This window comes from Anastrepha ludens, chromosome 5 (genome assembly GCF_028408465.1).
Source record: "Anastrepha ludens isolate Willacy chromosome 5, idAnaLude1.1, whole genome shotgun sequence".
Lineage (NCBI taxonomy): Eukaryota > Metazoa > Arthropoda > Insecta > Diptera > Tephritidae > Anastrepha > Anastrepha ludens.
In genome coordinates, this window is record NC_071501.1 from 124,006,654 (window position 1) to 124,027,154 (window position 20,501).

The 20,501-nt window shown below is 35.4% G+C and overlaps 1 protein-coding gene across 5 annotated transcripts in view; it reads left to right on the plus strand.

The window, feature by feature from the left end:
• Positions 1-20,501, plus strand: part of LOC128863573 (calmodulin-lysine N-methyltransferase) — a 123,044-nt gene that overhangs the window by 19,762 nt on the left and 82,781 nt on the right. Inside the window, exon 1 of one of the 5 annotated variants that reach the window (XM_054102803.1) lies at positions 19,257-20,239. The exons of the other annotated variants lie outside the window; for them this stretch is intronic. The gene's annotated coding sequence lies outside the window, so the exon portion shown is untranslated. Of the gene's footprint in view, positions 1-19,256; positions 20,240-20,501 lie in introns of those variants that run through there. 5 annotated transcript variants of the gene reach the window in all.

Consider the following 20,501-nt stretch of genomic DNA (forward strand, 5'->3'; position numbering starts at 1 on the left):
CTGCTCTGACCACAGGACTCACTGAAACTCAACATAGATTGAGTTCCATCGCAACATCTAACATCACAGTCACCAATCAATACCAGAACTGTACACCCCATATCACCAATGAGTCACAAATTAACCTAGACATTTTCAAATTCCATATTCGCAGGCGATAAGAACCAATATCGCTCATGGAGAAAACGTGCCTGGACACACATGGAAAATATAAAGAATTACTCTACTACACCCACTTACTACACTCTATTATACGTTCGAAAATTCAAGGAGAGGCAGCCGAAATTTTAATTAACTACGACACCAAATTCCATTTTTATGATATAATAGACCATCTCGATTACACTTATGCGGACCAGAGACCACTGCATGTGTTGCTCGAAGAAATGAAGATAATAAGGCAGGAAAAAAGAATCTTGGCAGAGTTCCATTGCGTGAGATGTTGAGATGGATAGCTCGGGAAATCCATCACCTATGAAAGAATATGCAAACAAGGAAGCTGTAAGGACATTCATTCTTGGTCTGAACAGCAAATATATCAGCGGCACCCTATATAGCCACAATCCAAATGACTTAGAAACCGCTTACGCTATCGCAAGTACAATATACCACGATAACGTGAACTCACAGTTCGACGTTCCGCAATATAATCAGCACAGACAATATAATAGTATATTGCAGTATCAAAACCAAGGCAGAAGATATTACGAGATACCACAAAGGTACATACCCAACGTACAGGTGCAATACAACCAAACTGCACCCAGGCAACAGCACGAACCAATGGACGTAGATCCATCATAACAGTACACAAGATCCGCAAATAGGAATCATTCTGCTCCACAACAAAACAGCTATGACCGCCAAATGCAAGGATTAGCTCCAAATAATCCATTTCGAGGAGATCCTCAAAAAAGAGACCGAAATCCTTCATCTCGTAACTACAACACACAACAGAAGGTACAACGTGTGAACCAAATACGCGAGGAAAAACTACAATCACTTGCACCAGAATACGAAAATGATGAATATGAAACAGACAGTGTTTTTTAAGGCGCATAAACGATTTGCCGTGTCTGCAACGCCACTTCAGGGATACAGGCAAACTAATTAACATCCTGATCGACACTAAAGCAACCAACAATTACATAATTACAAAAGGCAACATCGATGAGTTTATTTCCATTAAACCTGTAAAAGTGAAAACCCTTCACGGTTATTCAATAACAAAATCAAAAAAAAATTGTAACACTATTACAACATAATATCACATTTTTTGAAACAGATGCATTAGAAGAATTTGATATGCTTCTGCGGGAACAGGGACTTAGAAAAATAAAAACAGAGATCGACCTTTTCGAGTCCAAGCTCAGTTATAAGTATAGGGTCAAGAAAGCAAGTGAATCTGTGCAAAAAATAAATTATACAGTTAATAATGAAAAGTATATTGCAGAAATTGAAAAAAATTATCAAAAAAAATGAAGTTACAAACGAAGTGCTACCTTATATTACCACGATACAAGCTACCATTAGAACGAAATCCGAAGATCCTATTTGGACCAAGCAATATCCGTACCCTATGTCGGATAATGACTTCATTAACACAGAAATCAAAAAACTTTTGAAAAATAAAATAATCCAACTAAGCAAAAGTCCGTACAACTCTTCCATTTGGACAGTCGCTAAAAAAGGTACTGATGAACAAGGGAAAGCTAAGCGCAGAATGGTCGTAGACTTTCAGAAGCTAAACGCTCAAACTATCACAGATAGATACCCCATATCTGATGTGGCTATGACCATACAGAATTTAGGTAATGCAAAAGTATTTACAACTTTAGATTTAGAGTCAGGCTTCCATCAGATTCTTATTAATGAGCCCGACAAGGAAAAACTGCCTTAGTGTAAATGGAGCAAAATACGAATTTCTTCGCATGCCTTTCGGTCTGAAAAATGCTCCTTCTACTTTTCAAAGATGCGTAGACGATATCCTTAGACCATATATCGGCAAGTTCGCGTACATTTATATAGATGATGTTCTCATTTATTCTTCTTCCCCCGAAGAACATATCGAACACATTCGCATAATTATAAACGCGCTTCATCAAGCCTACATGAAGATATCTAATGAGAAATCTCACTTTTTCCAAGACTCTGTGGAATACTTAGGACACATAATTAAATACAACAGGATCACAGTAGACCCTAAAAAACACAAACTATTAAAGATTTTCCTATTCCCATAACACTGAAGGAACTCAGATCTTTCCTAGGCCTCGCTAGTTATTATAGGAAATTCATACAGAACTTTGCAGCCATTGTCAAACCACTCACAACATTCCTCAGAGGAGAAAACGGTGGCATATCCAAAAATCAAAGCGCAAAAATAAAAATCACCTTAGACGAACCTGCACTAGAAGCGCTGGAAAAATTAAAGAGGAACTGGAAGCCCAGGTTGAACTCTCCAACCCAATTTTAATAAACCTTTCGAAGTAACCACAGATGCTAGCAATTACCGTATAGGAGCCGTATTATCGCAAAACCGGAAACCCATATCATTTATTTCGCGAACACTCAGCCAAACAGAACAGAATTATTCTACGAATGAGAAAGAGTTACTCGAAATTGTTTGGTCACTACAGAAACTACGTAATTACTATATTTTCTAACAGCCGGCATACGCTTTTTTTAACACCAAAACTGAATTGCTAGACAGACTAAAAAATATAATTAAACCTAAGGTAACTAATGCTCTGCAAATAGACGAGCAAATATTATTTTACGTCGAACGCGCGGGAAATTTCGATCAGATACTACTGGCCAAACATACGTGACGCTTGTAAAAAAGAAGTACAGGACTGCGAAATTTGTACGAGGTATGAACGCCGACCAAATAAACAACCAATAGGTTCAGCGCCAATACCGAACAAGGTAGACGAATACATACACTTAGATTTATTTTTTATGAGCAATAATATGTACATTAGCTCAACCGACAAATACTCCAAATTCTGCCATTTGAGACAAATACAATCAAAGAAGGACACATATAAATACATACGTTGACGAGATACTATCTCAAATATACCCAAACGCATAGTTTGTAATGACTGATAACGAGTCAACATTTACCGGCATATGTGCACAACAAATATACAAGCGACTACAAATAACGCATACCAAAACTCCAGCCTATCATCCGACAACAAACGGTCAAGTTGAACGAACGCACAGTACCATAATAGAACTCGCGAAAGTTTTAGCACATCAACACAGTTCGGCACCTGACGAACAGATATTTGAAGCAGTCCGACAATACAACAAAACAATCCATTCGGCAACCAACGATAGACCCGAGGACGTGTTTTTCAATCAAAGGGAGTATCCTGAGAGTTTTGCGATACCACAACCGCAATCGGAAACAGCCGAACTACAAAGAAGGAGACGTCGTATATTCAAAGACGCATAGAAGGAACAAAAACGTAAAAAGATACGCCAAACATATCGTCAAAAAAGACAACGGTGATACAATAACGACCAATAAAAGAGTTATTATATATAAGGACAATATCAGAGTAAAGGCATGTATGTAATAATATTTACCTTACTTTTCTCTATCGTACTTTGCGATAATATAATAGATTTAGCCAATAGGAAATATGTCTTAATAGAAGCAGATCCTGTTTACATTTATCAAGACACAGCCTTCTTGTATCACATATCTAATCTTTCAAAAACACTCGCGCCATACGAAAGAATAATGAAATCTGCATATAATTTAGAAAACCAACCTGAAACTCAAATTTTAGTGAACAAAATCGAAACCCTGAAAACTTAACTCATTCCAAATATTTATAGACCCAAAATATCACTTAACTTTCTTGGCTCCATGTTAAAATTCATCACTGGCACACCAGACCACGATGACCTTGTAGAAATTAAATTTACACTTAATACGCTAATAGAAAATAATAATAAGCAAAGAACAATTAATTCACAGTTCGAGAGCATACTCGAAGCCCTCGATCTCAAAGCAATAACCGAAAAAATTGTTATAGCAGAAGTTTATAATGAACTTAAATCAATAACGAATACTATAAATTTTGCAAAAACTAATCATTTTTATTCTGGCACATTAAATTTGAAAGATATGTACGATTTAATAAAACTCGAAAAGTTGGATCTTCCAATAATTAATATATAATATTAGAATATGCCGATATTCATATCTGTTACCTACAAGAAGCAATTATAACAATATACAAATATCCTAGCCTCGAGACTAAATGTAGCCTATTTAATGTATATCCTCTAGCACTAAAATGGCAAAATGTAACGATTATCAAAGAATATCTAAATGTAAAAACTATATGAATAACTTTATTTGTAAATCAGAACCCTCTGACAATTGTACTATAAAAATATTAAAAGACAACTCAGCACAATGCGAAACAATCCACGAAAATAGTGCTCCACTCCGCATCTTAGAGAATGGATATATTTTGACAGACTACGAGCACACTTGGAACAATATGCATATCTCCGGCCCTAAGTTGATACATTTTAATGAATCCACAAACATCGATAATACCACATATTACAATCATCAACTACAACTGAGGGAAATCATACACAACCAAAATAACGGAGAAATTGAAGTACTCCGCATCCTTTCCTCAAGTTCGATATACAAATTCAGTAATATACAAAAACTCTCATCATTTTTGATAGCTATTGAAGAAAATCCTGTGCAGTTTACGTTCTTCACAGTAATGGGAATCTTAACCTTAGTAGTTATCACTTACGGTATGGTACACCTCTGCCGATACGACGAAAATAGAAGGATGCTTAACAGACAAAGGCAAATTGATGAATTATATGAAATCGAAATGAACCGTCTTTAACAGCAACTTGTAGCAGCACCATAGCGAGGACGCTACGTCTTAAGAAGGAGGGGAGTTAACGACATGGCCTCACTTTCTTCTTTTCTAATCACTTCAGTCCATGGTCAATAGACATGCATTATCAAGTAAATAACATCAAGCCGATAGGACTTGTTTTCACATACATTATTAAGTAAACAACAATAGAAATTCGGTATCAGTAAAACAAACCATAACCATTAAAATATTATCTACAAGTAAAAGTAAACAATACACAATCAGCAACGAATTATCCCAATGCGATAACAACCGAATGCGGCGGTATAAATAGCAGTAAGATTTCTGTAACAAGTTCGGCTTAAGAATATCGAAAATAAACACGCACTTCGGCGTTAAAATATAAAAAAGATATTTCTTTTTTCTCATATCGTGAAAGCGATATTAACTCCGGCACGGGAAAGAAACGATGAAGAAGAAGAGGGATCGATTTGAAAATACCTCCCGAAATTCTGTTTTTTATATAAATAAAATTAGTTTTGAAAATCTGTTTTCTCAAAAATCACTTCAGATGAAAATAAAATATTTTAAAAGACACAAATTTTTACAAATTCATCAACAAAATTAAAATTTCAAAAAAAAAAAAAATTATATTAAAAGGGTGCAGAAATGTTATCTTAGATGCTTAAATCTTTAAACTAAAATCCAAAAAAAAAAACAAAAAAAAAATAAAAAAAAAAACAAAGATAAATTAAAAAAAAAATGATCAGCAAAATTAAAAAGTTAAATTAGTGAAAACAAATTTGGGACGTAAATGGGTTAATGCACATAACAAAAAAAGAATTTCTAAATCTTTAAAATCATCCTCCAAAAAAAAAAGAAAAACACAAAAACAAAAAATTCAAAATCAGAATTCGATTTTCCCAAAAATTCTGCTGGAAGTTTTAAAATGTAATAAATGTTGTAACTCCCGTGAAAAAGTCACGGCACCCTAATGTGCATACATATGCACGTACATATATACGCATACCTTTACACATGCGACTTACATAGGTGTTGTTTATTGCTACTCAGCTCCGCTTATTAATGGATATAAATTTGCGTAATGGAGGCTTACATGTTCTACGATATCTGCAAATAATAACCTAAACTAATGATGCTAATGTGGATTAACGTTTTTTTCGGATCAGCAGAAGAACACTGCATAAAATATATATCGCTAATTTCACTGTTGTGAGTGAGTTATTACTGGCTACTTATTCTCAACTTATGCCTTCCAATTTGTTTTATTTTGCCCCATTTATGTAATTTTGCTAAGGATAGTTGTGAGAAACTTTCAGGTTTATAAGTATACATTATTTTCCTCAAAAGCACTGAAAGATAATTTTATATCACTTTATGTCTGTAGGAGTATGCACCTACATACCCTGCACATGTAAGTAAAATAATTGAGCTTCAAATGAAGAGATTCGAATGTTGCTTGCATCGCACAAAAAATTTTGTGTGCCTTAGGCGGTTGTGCTTGGGGATGGCATATCAGCTGCTAGGCCGAATTACTAAAATTCAAACATCAAACATGAAGTGCATTTCAGGCAGACAGTTTGCCACTGGAGAGCCATCCATACCTCAAATGGAGGAGAGCTCATCCTAAGCCTGTCAAGGCTGTGTGCGCTGCACTATTGCCTTTTTCACCACTAATATCTGCAACACCCATCACTTTTGTTTGCCAAGCCAATCGGCCTACTAAAGTTCGTATTCGATTAAAAATTTGTGTACCTCTGTCGGCCTTTAGGTGCTAACCTGTCGTTTAGGCAAAAAGCGTAATAAAACAAAGGACCTTCGGCACACTCAGTCGGATTGCTTTCGAAGTTGTGTGTCTATATTAAAAAGGAAAATAAAATATGTATGTGAAAAAACAGACACGTAAGGACGTCACTTTTGTATCTGCTAAGAGTTTTAATTTATTATTCTTTGTTACCTAAAAATCTATTTTACCGAAAACTCTAAAAAAAATAGAATTAAAAATATCATAACTACCAAACTAAGTATTCAAGTTACACTGGGTGAGATATACAGTGGGATTCATAACTATAGCACAGGGACTTAATGATAAGTTTACGAAATTATGGTTAATTTTCTTCCCAAAACCATTCGATTCGAAATTTCATATTTTGTTCGAGAACAAAAAAGAATTTAAAAAAGTTTTAAGAAATTTGAATTCTTAAATTTACTTTTACCTGGCGGTCTTATGCATTTTCTCCATGTAACGAATGCTCGTAAAGTTTTTTATAAAGAAGTAAACACCCAGCACTATCAGTTAAAAAGAATTATGAAAAATCAACTCGACTTTTGAGTCACTTCACACTTCCGCTTTGTTAGACGAAAATTAAATGGGCTATAAAACTGCATACTCGAGATAATTTGAAAAATGCGTAAAAAAGGTTTATAGTTTTAATGGCAATTTTTAAAATTTTTTTTTTATTTCATAAAGTTTGAAACCTGGGCTTATATGGAGTTTCGTAGTACAATAGAATGAACTCTTTTTTCAAAGAAAAATTATTAAAATTTAAAAATGAGACAATTGAAATGTCGAAGTTAGGCAACTCTGTGGGTTTAACATCGAGAGTCGGCCACAACTGTTAGTCCAGTCATTTAAGCTTAAATTAGATAAGAATCTCGGAATTCGAGATACCCAGCTGTAAGTTTGTAAATACTTGTATATTGACACTCTAAAAGTTGTCTCAAAGCTTACATATGGTAGGGTGTACGCAACTATTAAATTTCAAGGTCAAAGGTCACAAAAATCGGTTTTTTGCGCTTATAATTATGTAGATATCTTAATTCCCATGGGTTTTTTGCTATTTTTATTTATTATCAATATTGTAGAATACAAAATTCTCTACAAATTTTGTTGAAACAAAATTTTTATAATATAATGTTATAATAATATGTTAATATACAAGTATTTAAAGACTTACAGTTGGGTATCTCAAATTCCAAGGAGAACTTACTATAATGACTGGACTATGTCGGGTGATTTTCTCAAAGATAAGAAGCTTACATGCTTGTACGGGTATGCCTATGTCGATGTCTATGTACTCATCGGTCAATTTGGTGGTGAGTCTCGCTAGCTCATCGGCTCTGCAGTTACCCTCAATGTCGCAATGGCCAGCAATCTGTGTTACCTTTAGGTGAAATTACTCAGCTATCTCGTTAAGAGATGTTGTCGATTGTTGTGTGAGGGAAACTAGTCAATAAGTCCCTGGTTGTATTTTTAAACGCACTGCACTCGTACAAATCAAAAGAATTATATTTTTTCGAATTAAAACAAGTCATATAAAATAGTCTCATTGTCCTTATAAGTTCTATATATTTATTGGCCCATCTATTTAATTTATTTCTTGATATTTCAAAAGTAGTGGCTAGCTAATATACCTTCCACTATTATGAAAGGTATATAAAAAAAAACATGCCATGCCCAATAGCTGCATTGTCATAAGTCGAAGTGAAGGACATGTAATGAAATCCACCAATACATGTAAATGCTACACGCCCTCAAAGGCATAGGAGGCATAAACGTATTTGTAGGACGTGCACTTAGATTTGTTAGGGATTTCTAAAAGTATGTATACGTATGTATGTATGTGTTATATTTTTACAATCATAAGTACACTCGTATGATTGTAGTTCTTCGTGAGTGCCTATTGAATTTTTGTATGCAAATTTAAAGTAGAAAAAACTATTTCAAGTGGCAATGAAGAGTGTTCAATGAATTCACCATTTCTCGCACCACATTCTCACTGAACAAATTTGCACCGAAATATCAGAAAAAATGCAACATATAAAAATTGGATCTTTTAATAGAATATTGGTGCTTGAAACTGAATACGAATGAAGATGCACGGGTAAAAATGAGATAGACAACGTAATGAACTTTTACACGTTTACATGGGTGGTGAGAAAGAGTTCTTAAAATGCATTGAATATCAGGCACTTTGGGTACATACGTACAAGTACACATACATGTACTATGGAATACACATACATACATGTACTATAAAAGGCATAAGCTTTAACGTTGGTCCTATCAGAGGCACCGACTTTGTTTTATTCTTCAAAAATCATTGAAAAAAGAGAAATAATTAGTTAGTAAATGGAAAAGACACCTAAATGTAGCCAAAACTTTCGTGAAAGCAATGAAAAATAATGATATACTAATACTAGTAATGGCATATTTTAAACGGCGACATATAGAAGGCGAAATCATCCACTAAATTCTAATTTTCAGCACAAATGGAGATAAATTCAGTTTTAGGCGGCCATCGATCTGTGTTTGGTTTTTATCAGATAGTTTTACAGATATCGGGCACTTCACACCAGCTGCCCACTGGGAAAATAATGGATTCCGTTTTGCCTATTTATTTTCTCTAACACTTATCCACCGCTTGGTGTACAAGATATAGATATTTTTTATATGAGACAATACATCTCATATTTTATGCGATTATTTGACTGGAGATACCGTTAATACCATTCAAGAAGCTTCACCTTAAATGGCTCCATGTGACTTTCTTCTACTTTCCTCTACTGGCTATAGTAACTTCACCAAAAGTGTGCTGCGTTGGGGTGCTAAAAGAGAATTCGCACAAGGATTTGAAGATGATTGGAAAATCGGTCGATAAAAGTGTTTTGATAATTACACAGCGATGTGTGTAAGCAGATTAAAAAGTTTCCGGAATATATTCAAATTCAAAATGCAAGTTTATTCCCCAAAAATTATCGCCTTCAAAGTAAGTACTCCCCAACAACTTCAACGCGCTTATGCCAGCGTTTGATCCCGCTTTCGAAACATTTCTGGAACTCTATTTTCGGTATAGGCATCAGAGCCGTCTTCGATTTTATTAGGAGTTCCTTTCGGCTGTTAAAACGCCGAAGTAGTTCCCCGTAGTCGTTCTTTGACTCTATCAAACAAAATTAAAAATAAAAAGGCGCAGGGCGCCATATTAGGTGAATTCGCTTGCTGTTGGATAGTATTCGTTTCGCTCTTGACCAGAAATTCACGGATAATGATGGCACTTTGCATCGGTGCGTTATCAGGGTGTAAAAATCACGAGTTGCTTTCAAAAAATCCATTATTTTTTGGTGAATTGATTCACGTAAATGTCTTATAATGCCCAAATAATAGTACCTATTTATTAACAGTGCGACCTTCTAACAAAAATTTGTGGTATATCATGTGAAGACATGAAGACACCGCCACTCGGTCAGTTTTTGTGAAGATTTTTATGGCACAAATGCATCTGGTGTGCCATTGCTTGCCATGGAGTGATCGCACGCACTGTTTTTGTTAAGTGCGAGTTTAAAATCAAAAATGGTGTCCAACGGAAATTATTCTACGCCTTTTCGTGCCACACTGACAATTGGTATTAATTTGCATGCCACGTTGCAGACACGTTCCGCAAAATCATGCGTGCCACACGCAAGGAGCAACACAATCAGTTTGGATATATTTATGTATGTAAGTATGCATATGGAGGCGAGTCTGCTGAGAATAGTGGTAAACACCAAACGTACAAGTCCAGTGCAGTTGCATGCAACATGTAATGCGTGAATGGCATAAATCGTAAGGGCAATTGATTCATTGTTGCGGCAAATATGCAAACGGTGATGAGCTGACGTACAACTACAATATTGGACACATTAATTTTCACAGTTACCACACACACCACATAGTCTGAGTTTTGCTCAGCCATTTTGGCACAAATTGATTGCTGCGATCATTTGAAAAAATTATGAAAAAGTGCATGGCTATTGTATTACAATTCAATATGCATAAAACAGGCTTTGAGTTCAAATGTATCTATTCATATATTTATTTTGAGTGTGTTTTATTTTTAATAATGTACAATAAAAATTTTCTTATAGAGCAAACAAAAATGTAAAGAGAAACAAGCCAAATTTGGCAACTGAAATATAATATTAGCAATCAATATAAATACAATATTAAGCGAATATTTTTAAAAGTTTTCAAAATTAAATCTAGATAAAGCGAAATCAAGCAGGCTGGAATTGGTTAATGAACTATAGTCCCTAAGTGCGCGATCAATGGGTGAATTACTCGGAAATTTAGTTTTAATAGTCTGAAAGTTTTCTCCATAAAAAGTGTAAAAAGTGCGAAAACTTCTTTGTGAAACATTAAAGCTTATCCGCTGAAGTAGAGCTGGACAGTCGACGATGCCATTTACAACACTGAAAATAAACGAAAGTGAAAGGACTGCCCTTCTTTTTTCTGGAGATTCTAAATAAATTAGCTCTAGCCGAGAATTAGAAGATAGAACAGTCGCCTCAAACAGAGGTAACGTTTAAAAAATATTTTTGAATGCGCTCAATTTTATTTATCTAAAATTTGTTGTAAGGTCTCCACATGATTGCGGCTTACTGGAAGTGAGAACAAACAAGAGACATAAAAGGCAGGTTTTTTAAATTTTTATTATTGTTATTTGTTAAAAACACTCAGCCTCAGGTTTTTTTCTATTTCTTATTACGAACCAGAAAATTCGGATGTATTGCGACGAACCGAGTACGATTTTAAAAGAAAGCAACTAATGTGACCAGTGAAGAAAAATTTCGTACTAAAATAATACATCAAGAGCTCTGAACTATGTTAGTTATAGACGAATTTGAGGTTTACGCTTCAACCAAATCATCTTTTGTTCCCTCTACTCATCACAGTAACTCATCTAGACACAGTTCTCTTATTAAACTCAAGATAGAGCTGGGTTGGGTTGAGCATATGTACCCTTCTTCTGGTTGCAATTGGTCGAGGTGTCTCACCCTTCTCCGCGCTATAGCGCTACATTCAAGAAAAAGGGTGTATTGGAGTCACCTGCGATTAGTGCAGAAACCACAAGAATAAGTGGGCCATATCCCGATAATGTGTAGGTAACTGCGCAGTCTGCTGTGGCCTGTGAGAATGCCCGTGGGCATTATCAATTTATGCTTGGGTAGGGTTGTTAGTTTTCTAAACCTCTTTTGGATGTAAGTATGGAATTTGCCTGGCGTAGCCCCATAGTTTGGGGCCAGCCCTTAGCCTTACCTCTATCCCATAGCAAGAAAGGGCTCGGGTCCTATTAATGACGAGGTCACAAATTAGCTGGAATCGATTGTGCATTCCCAACAGATTCTTTTTCTCAATATACACAAGCACCAGTGAGGGCTTAATTTCACAGAATGACAGAGCCTTGAGTGCCGCTTGACTGTTGCTCTTATTGCTCTGCACACAGACAGATGGCATGGAAGATGCTTGGAAAACTGGCTCTCGGCACAAAACGCTAGGTTCTGGGGCTATATACGATATTTCAGCGCCTATGCCTTCGAGGTATCTGTGTTTCAGTGCAGGCCACACTCGTTGAATTTCCTTTTAAATGTAGGTGTACTCCAGTTTACCTTGTCGTCCAGTTCAATGCTGAACTTCTTTTCGAATTTGATGACTTTGATGATATTCCCTTTGGATAGCTGAATAAGTGGGAGCTGCTTCTTTAAGCTCTGTTAAATTTTGAAATACATTATTACAATTGGTGCAGGATGTGTTAAAAATGCACTGACGCCTCGAAATTGTTATATGAAAATATTTCTTTATATTCAAATTTGTATTACTTCATGTTTTTTTATGTGCAACTCCTCCTTTTTCTGTTCTCAATGGCAAGTGCCAGACTTTTCACTACAAACTCCTCTCACTAATTTAAGTGGATTCTTCCAACAGGATGAGGGTTATGTTTCTGACGTGTTGGTTTTTGGTGCTGTGCTGTCGAATAACAATTGCAAGTTTTGCTGCATGAATTGCCTTTGGCTGTCACTGCTATCGCCACCACTTTATGCGAATTTGTATTCAATTAGAATGAAGGTTGCGTGCGGCAACTACACAATGAGAAAATTTTTAGCCAAAACTTTCCATGCAAATATTTTTCAAAAATTTTATAATACATACTTTGCGAATTTTGTATGGACATTATGTTCTAAGTTTTTACAAAACTCGTTTGATGCCATTTTTAGGGTTTAACTGTTGTTTGAGTCGATTTAACAATGCCCCATTTTGGCCGAAATCGCCCAGAGGCTTATGTTGAAAATCACAATTTCGGTGCCAAATTTTCATACATACAAATGCATATATTAATCCCAGCACACACAGATCTGTATATAACAGGAAAAAGGAAAGTTGAATCTTTATATTTTATTTGTATTTTTGGACATGCATAAATACATATATGTATATCTTGTATGTAGTCTTGATTCTCAAGTATTAAAACACAATTACGTTTATGCCCATATTTCGTTGTTTGTATTTCTTTTATTAAATTAATGGATTTCAATTCACTTTTTCGCCTATTTTTCTCGAAAAACTTTTGGCAACAAAAGTTGTGTGATGGTGTCAAGTGGAAGATAACAAAATCTGTGAATTTTTAAATGATAATTGAAGCGCTGCAGGAGATGAGATAAATGAATTAAAAGAGTATTAATTAAAAAGAAACGGTATTGTACACCACGAATTTTTGCCAGAGGGTTAGAGAGTTAATCAAGCTTATTATTTGGCCGTTATGAGGCGTTTACTGGCAGGAGTTTGCCGGAAAAGAGAAGGATTTGTGCGAAAACAACACGTGGATTTTTTGCTCCATGACAACCCAGCGTCGTATACTGCCATCACTATCCTTGAATTTTTGACCAAGAATGAAACGAATACCATCGAAATTCCGGACAACCATCGAACACACCTGATATGGCTCTCTGCGACTATTTCTACTTGATCGAGTCAAAAAAACCACTATGGGGAACGGGAATCCCGTTTTAACAGCCGAAAAGAGATAAGGGAAAAAGGAAATAATGGAAACGGCTCTGATGGCTATACCGAAAATAGAATTCCGAGTTCCACAAATATTTTAAGAGCTGAATGTAAGGCTGGCAGTTTATGGCGAACACTTTTAAGGCGATAATATCGCTTTTGAATTTTCTGAATATATTCCAGTAACTTTTTGATGAAGGTGCTATAAAGGTTCGGAAGAAAACCTTGAATAATGGTTTCATATTTATTTTTTTCCGATATTTTTTGAATAAAAATGTTTGAAAATTTTAAGTTCAAAGTTTGAAAATTTTATTAGAACATTCTGCTTTGAATTTAGTATGAATTTACATACAAGGTGCCGCAAATTTAATCATCTTAGCGGAAAATTTATAAGTTTTGCAACTTGTGAACCAGACAGCTGCAGTATACAAACAGATTAGCAATATAGCGCGTAAAGGTCAAAACATACTTAACAATTTTTATTTTGATCAAAAACAAATTTGAATGATTAATTTTGCGCCACCTTGCATTTTTTTTCTTGATAATTCAATAGCAAATTTCAAGGATATTTTTCATTGAAGAGTCACTATTTTTTGCTTTTAGTAAAAAAGTTATTCAAAAATAAAATTTGATCGTTAGTTTTGTGCCACCTTATATTTTTTCTAATATAAATAATTCAATATTCAATTTTGAGGATATTTTTCATCATAGAGTCACTATTTTTTGTTTTTATATTAGAAAAAAAGTTATTGAAAAACAAAAATGACGATTAATTTTGCGCCACCTTGGAATTCATGTAATATATAAAAACCTTATAAATCAAAGTTCCAAACTTTGTGCGCAAGTCAAAACACAATTTTCAAAAAAACAACAACAAAATTTTCAACTCTTTTTAATCAGAATTTTTATAAAATTTTTGGGTATGCCTTTTTATAGCCGATTCAATTTTGGTGTAATGAAGTGTAAGTTTGAAGTCGCCAAAAGTCGCGTTGATTTTTGAAATTTTGTATTGCATGCGATGTTGAAAATTTGTTTGCTATTTAAAGCACTTATTTGAATTTTTTATTGAAGGAAAAACCCTAGTACTGTCAACAAAAAAAGTTGCCTAAAATTAATGGTATTTTGTATTCACCTTGCATTTTGTTAGACTGAAATTCAACGGACTACAACATTCTTGATAGTTCCGGTTAAAAATTGAAAGGTTTGCCGACAATTTTGACAAATTTTGTACCAAGTTTTGTACCAATCTTTGTGTTATATGGTTTTTGTTTGTGTGAACTCTATTTTTATTCAAAAAGTAGTAAGCCCCACGCTTTGGTTTTGCTGGACAAAAGCGATAATAAAAAAAAAGGGAAAAGAGCGCAAACAGTTTTCTTATAGTATTCACATTTTCTTTTAAATTTATGCTTCGAGAAAAGCGGAGTACAAAATTATTTAATGACAAATGCAGTTTTAATAATTTATAAGTTTTCGCCTGCCTTCATCCACACGAATTCAAATTTGACGAAAGTTTATAAACACAATTTTTAAGCGATAATATACGGCGCTTTTTCCAGCCTATGTCCCAAAGAGCTCTGCAGCTTTTGCACTTTGGACGGAAACGTTTTATTTTATTTTAGATTTAAATAATCAACTAATTAAAGGCATGCAAGCTTGGCAAGCGTGGAATAAAAGGAAATACAAAATGCCAGGATGGATTTAAAACTAACGCACATAAATATTTCAGCGTGTTTACATACAAAATTCCATATTAGAAAGCTTACAGAATTCATGGCGCATTCCTTACATGAAAAAATGACGCATCGATTCGCATATTAATAATCATATCGTTTCAGTTTCCGAGTAGTGTTGGGACTGTGTTGGCGCGACGTGTGCCGCAGCAGTGCGAGATAGCAGCGTGTGCCTGAAGTGTGGCCAAGCACGGGTGGCGTGTGCTGCTTGATGTGTGTACTTTTTATACAACGATACATACATACATAAATGATTAAAGTTCATTTGCCTATCGTCCATAATTTTGCAATTTTTCAATTGTTCCACAAATGCCGCCAGTGCGCCGGGCATGCAATGAGTTGCGGTTGTTGTGTGCTAAGGGGAAATTTTGTTTACAGCTGCATGGTGAATAAATAAGCGATCAGAAAGTGCGTTCTCGCTCCATTGCTCTCCCTTCCACTTGTTGTCTAATTTTTTCCTCAGCTTTACACGATTACACATGCAATAACATCGGAAATTGTGTGCTAGCAGCAACAAATTCACAAGACCTGCTTTGCTTGCGTAAGAGCTTTGAAATTTCTCAAGTATTCTGATGAACAAATATACTTTAACTCCAGCTAATGCCACATTCGCTTAAAATTCCATCTGCAAGTGCAAAATGCTAAAACCAATGGCATGTGCAGAACACCGAGCAATTTATGACTCTGGTTGTTTATTATTTTAAATCCAGCAACTTCAGTATAGAAATTTACGGCTTTCGATATGTTTTGATTAGTTTATGAGAGTGCAAAGAATAATAGAATGGCTGTGCGCGATAAAACAGGTGCAATGCAGCGAATGCACGCTGTCAAACTGCAAATACGCACACATACGCGCAGATTTGTTCCCTAAGAAATTGACTCATCCATGGAATAGCGAATTGCTGACGCCGAGCATTGCGGCGTAGCTATAAAGTTTTTAGTAAAGAAACTATTTGGCTGGAGTCTGGTTTTGCTGAATTTTCTATTTTCCTCTCGTTGGTTTTTATTTTTTGCTATAAAACTAAAATTATTATTTGTGTGCAATCTTCGACCAACCTTATGCTTTTGAAAAAAGTGAAAGAAATAAGTGGACTCATAAAATTGCCACTGAATGTGACATGCCACGCCGTGTGCCGCATGTTCTTCGCAAACTATCGGCACACAGCCACGGCACAGCAAATACAGGTGTACCGGAATTCAAGGTAACGGCTTCCATAAAGTCCTGTGCACATCAAGATGCGTATAAATTCAAAAAATATAAATATTCGCCCCCAATGCATTGGTCGTTCGCGTCACGTTGCACCAATCTGCGATAAGCTGCATTTTCTCGCTCTGCGGTTAATAAGACTTCTATGTGCAGGCGTGTTTTTTGTAGAGGCTAGCATTTTTTTCAAGAAAAGAAAAAATTACCTCTTTTATTTTTTAGGGTATTTTTAGTTGAGGACATAAACTGTTTTTTGCATTTTTATTTAATTTTTTAAAGTCGACAAGGTATATAAGGAAGATCTATCACCCAACATACCCGTTGAGATCTACACGGACGAATCTGAAATGGATACCGGTGTGGGATCAGGGTTATATTGCGAAGAGTTTTTTTTATCAGTGAAGTCTTTAAACTATCGGATCAATGTAGTGTTTTTAAAGCGGAAATAAACGCTATTAATGAAGCCTTAAGATGGTTAGGGATAAACAGAATATCATCAAAAGATATCTGCATTCTATCAGACAGCTAAGCTGCCCTACGGTTTCTGGATGCAATTCAAATAATCTTAAGGATTGCCTTACATTGTGGCCAATCTCCTAACGAGTTGACTAAACAGTATCGCATTATCTTATGTTGGCTCCAGGCCACAGAGGTATACCAGGGAACTATAGGGCTGACCAACTTGCAAGAGTAGGAACCTGTATGCCGTACTAATCACTTCAGTAAATCAAAGATGGGTGTGTACCCATAACTTTTAAATTGCTAGGCAAACAAGGACAAGGCAAAATTTATGTCTATCTAAGAATATTATAAAATAGAGTAGACTTCAAATTAGGACCTTAGTAGGGATCCTCACAGGATATTGCCTCATAGGAAATCACGCAAGGAGATAAGGCGTTTATATGTATGATTTATGTCGTAGCTGTAGTGAGTTAAGATAAAACACTGTTAATGTGGTGCAGAGAAAAAAATCGCAAATATTTAACTAAAGTAGTTCTGGATTGCGTAAAATAAAAATCTATAGCATTGAGCAGCCCAATATTCAGACATAGCACAAGTTCCAGATATGGGAGCGTTGACACCACAGCTACTTTTAGAAAAAGCAATTTTAATGAATTCCGAATGGCGCAGAATTCTAGAGGGAATATAAAAAGTAATATTTTCTAAAAGAGAAAGGAGTCAATAGAGCCAGTAATAATGTTAAATGCAAATATGCAAACTACAATGGATCTTCCTCATGTGTAGGTAGCTCAATTAGTTGGCAACGAGAGTAGTTAGAAGGTAGTGTGAGAGAAAAGTTTAGTGAGTTGTACTTTAAGTTACAGGAAATTTCCGACCTTTTTTCTAAAATTTAGTAGGAAGTGTCTGAGAGTACCGGTGGGTGTAATCGCAGGGCGCAACGCCTGGGAATCATTGACAACCCAATACCCTATACTGTCTTGAGAATAGGGACTCTACATAGCATTTTCTCTTTAGCTGTTCGGTGTTTTCTAATATCAGACTTAGGATGTTGGGGTGCGGTAAGTATGGACGAAGTTCATTTGCTATTGCTCTGCAGGATCTCTTAAGATTCATCAATTAATCAAAAATATTTGCGGAAGAGGAACTCGAACCAATTCTCCCGTCTTACCAATCATATTTAATCTATTCTATCTCTCTATTCTTCCAATTGTAATCTATTCGGGTAGAGTGCAATGGTTTTCCTGACTGACTGCCCACAACCCCCCACAAATCCAATCTGATATAAGCTATTTTAATTGATGAATATAAAGAAATAAATAAATAAAGAAACTTTGTTTGTAAAAAGTTCAAAGTAAGCGAGTAAGTAAAGTTCATAATTGGCGCTTACGCCGTTTTTGGGTGTTTGGCGGAGCTCCTCCTCCTATTTGTGTCATGCTTCTTAATGTTCTTTCACAAATGGAGGGACCTACAGTTTTAAGCTGACTCAAAATGGCAGATATTTTTTATGAGAAACTTCTTCATGGCGGAAATACACTAGGAGGCTTGCGTTGCCTTTCGAGGGGCGATCGTTATTAGAAAAAACTTTTTCTTTATTTTGGTGTTTCCAAATTCGGAATGGTAGTCACGCACCAACCCATTCGGCTACGGCGGCCGAAGTCATAATATATTTCTGTTATTTATTTGCTCAAGTTAGTAAAAAATTAATTCTCTGCTGGCAAAACACAATTTGTAATAAACTGTATCTCGTATGTCTTCCCACATATTTTAACGATTTGTTTATGCATGCACATTTAAATTGCAAATCGGCAATTATTTACTTCTAATGCAATCTACGCATTTATCGGTCATTGAAGCAGTTCGCAATTAAGTGAAAATGACCTTGCTCATGTCATGTGTGAATTACAATATAATTACCATGGCAACATAAGAACAACGTATGCAAGTGTATAAGTACGTACTTGCCATACTAATTTACTAACGTCAGTACGCCAGGTCGTCCTCACTCAATTGTGAATCCTCTATTGCAATTTAAAAAATATTTATATAAGATATCTCATTAATATATCGCACTTTAAGCTTTCAAACAGTACAAAGTGCTGCTCGCATATTAATTTATGCATTTTCACGCTATTTCCTTCAACGTTTATGCTTGTAGATATCTGATTCTCACACAAAGCAGCGCGTGTAAGCTTAGATTTATTCGAAATAATTTGATAACGCACGCAAATGACGACAGCACGTGTGCGACCCGTGGATTATAAACTCACTTGACATTCTTTTGCGTTTATTATATACATATAATTTGATGTGTGGCATCGGATTATTTGAATAATTTTCATTAAGTCAATCTATATTTACTGGAATTCCAAACGCGCTTGCTAATCGACATGGCTGACGAATTATTAATGAACGCTGCTGAGAATCAGTGCTGGCTAATAATAAAAGAAGAAAAATATGGGGTAATACATAATAAGCAGATTTAACTCCCAGCTGAAATGTGTGTGCGAGCACATATGCATACATACAAGTACTTAAATTCATATGTAGACATTAGAGTTAACATTAATGTCACTCATACGCCATGCCGAGCCAACTCAGTGCACGCTGATGACTTGAAAACTGAATAAGAGTAAAAAAGAAGCAAAGAAACACGTTCGCACAAGAATTTGCCCGTGAGCAAGATTAAGCGCAATTTATTGTAATTTAATTATTTTGCATAAAAATTCTCCGGACAGCTTAGTACCCAAATTTGCAGTTCGGCTACGCCTCGTCCTTTTGCATAAAAATGTAATAACTTAAACGCAAAACAATTGTAACGAAAGCGCACACCCTCCAATGGAAAGACAAAACCTTCAGCATGCTCGACGTTTTGGGTGGCAACGAGGCGTAGTAAGTTATTTAATGTTGCGCGTGAAAGCTTACGAAGCGGAAGAGCGTTACATTTTATGTGGTACTGTAAAAACTTGGAATAAATTAATTTACAATTTCCATAAAACCAAAGCAGCAAAATCGAGTATCGTGGCAAAAAATAATTTGTGTTGTAATAACAATTAGAATACATAGCAACAAAAACATAGCGCAATAGAAAGAAGTACAAGTGGCATTGCGTCAGTACAGGAGGCGTGTCAAGGTGAGTGCTTTTTAAAGCGAGTGGACCCGCAAAAGGTAAAAGCATAAAAGTAACGAAATAAAAATTTTAGTACATTTGAACAGATGGCAAAATGTAGAGCCCTATGAAAGCAATTAGAAGTAAACTAGAAGCCATTTAAGTGGAAACAACGAAAAATACATTGAAAAAATAAGACCAAAAATATCTTGCTGTAGTCGTCGTCGAAATTCGTAATTATTTTATACATTTGTAATGGTGGTGTTTCTCATTACCTTTTACCTTA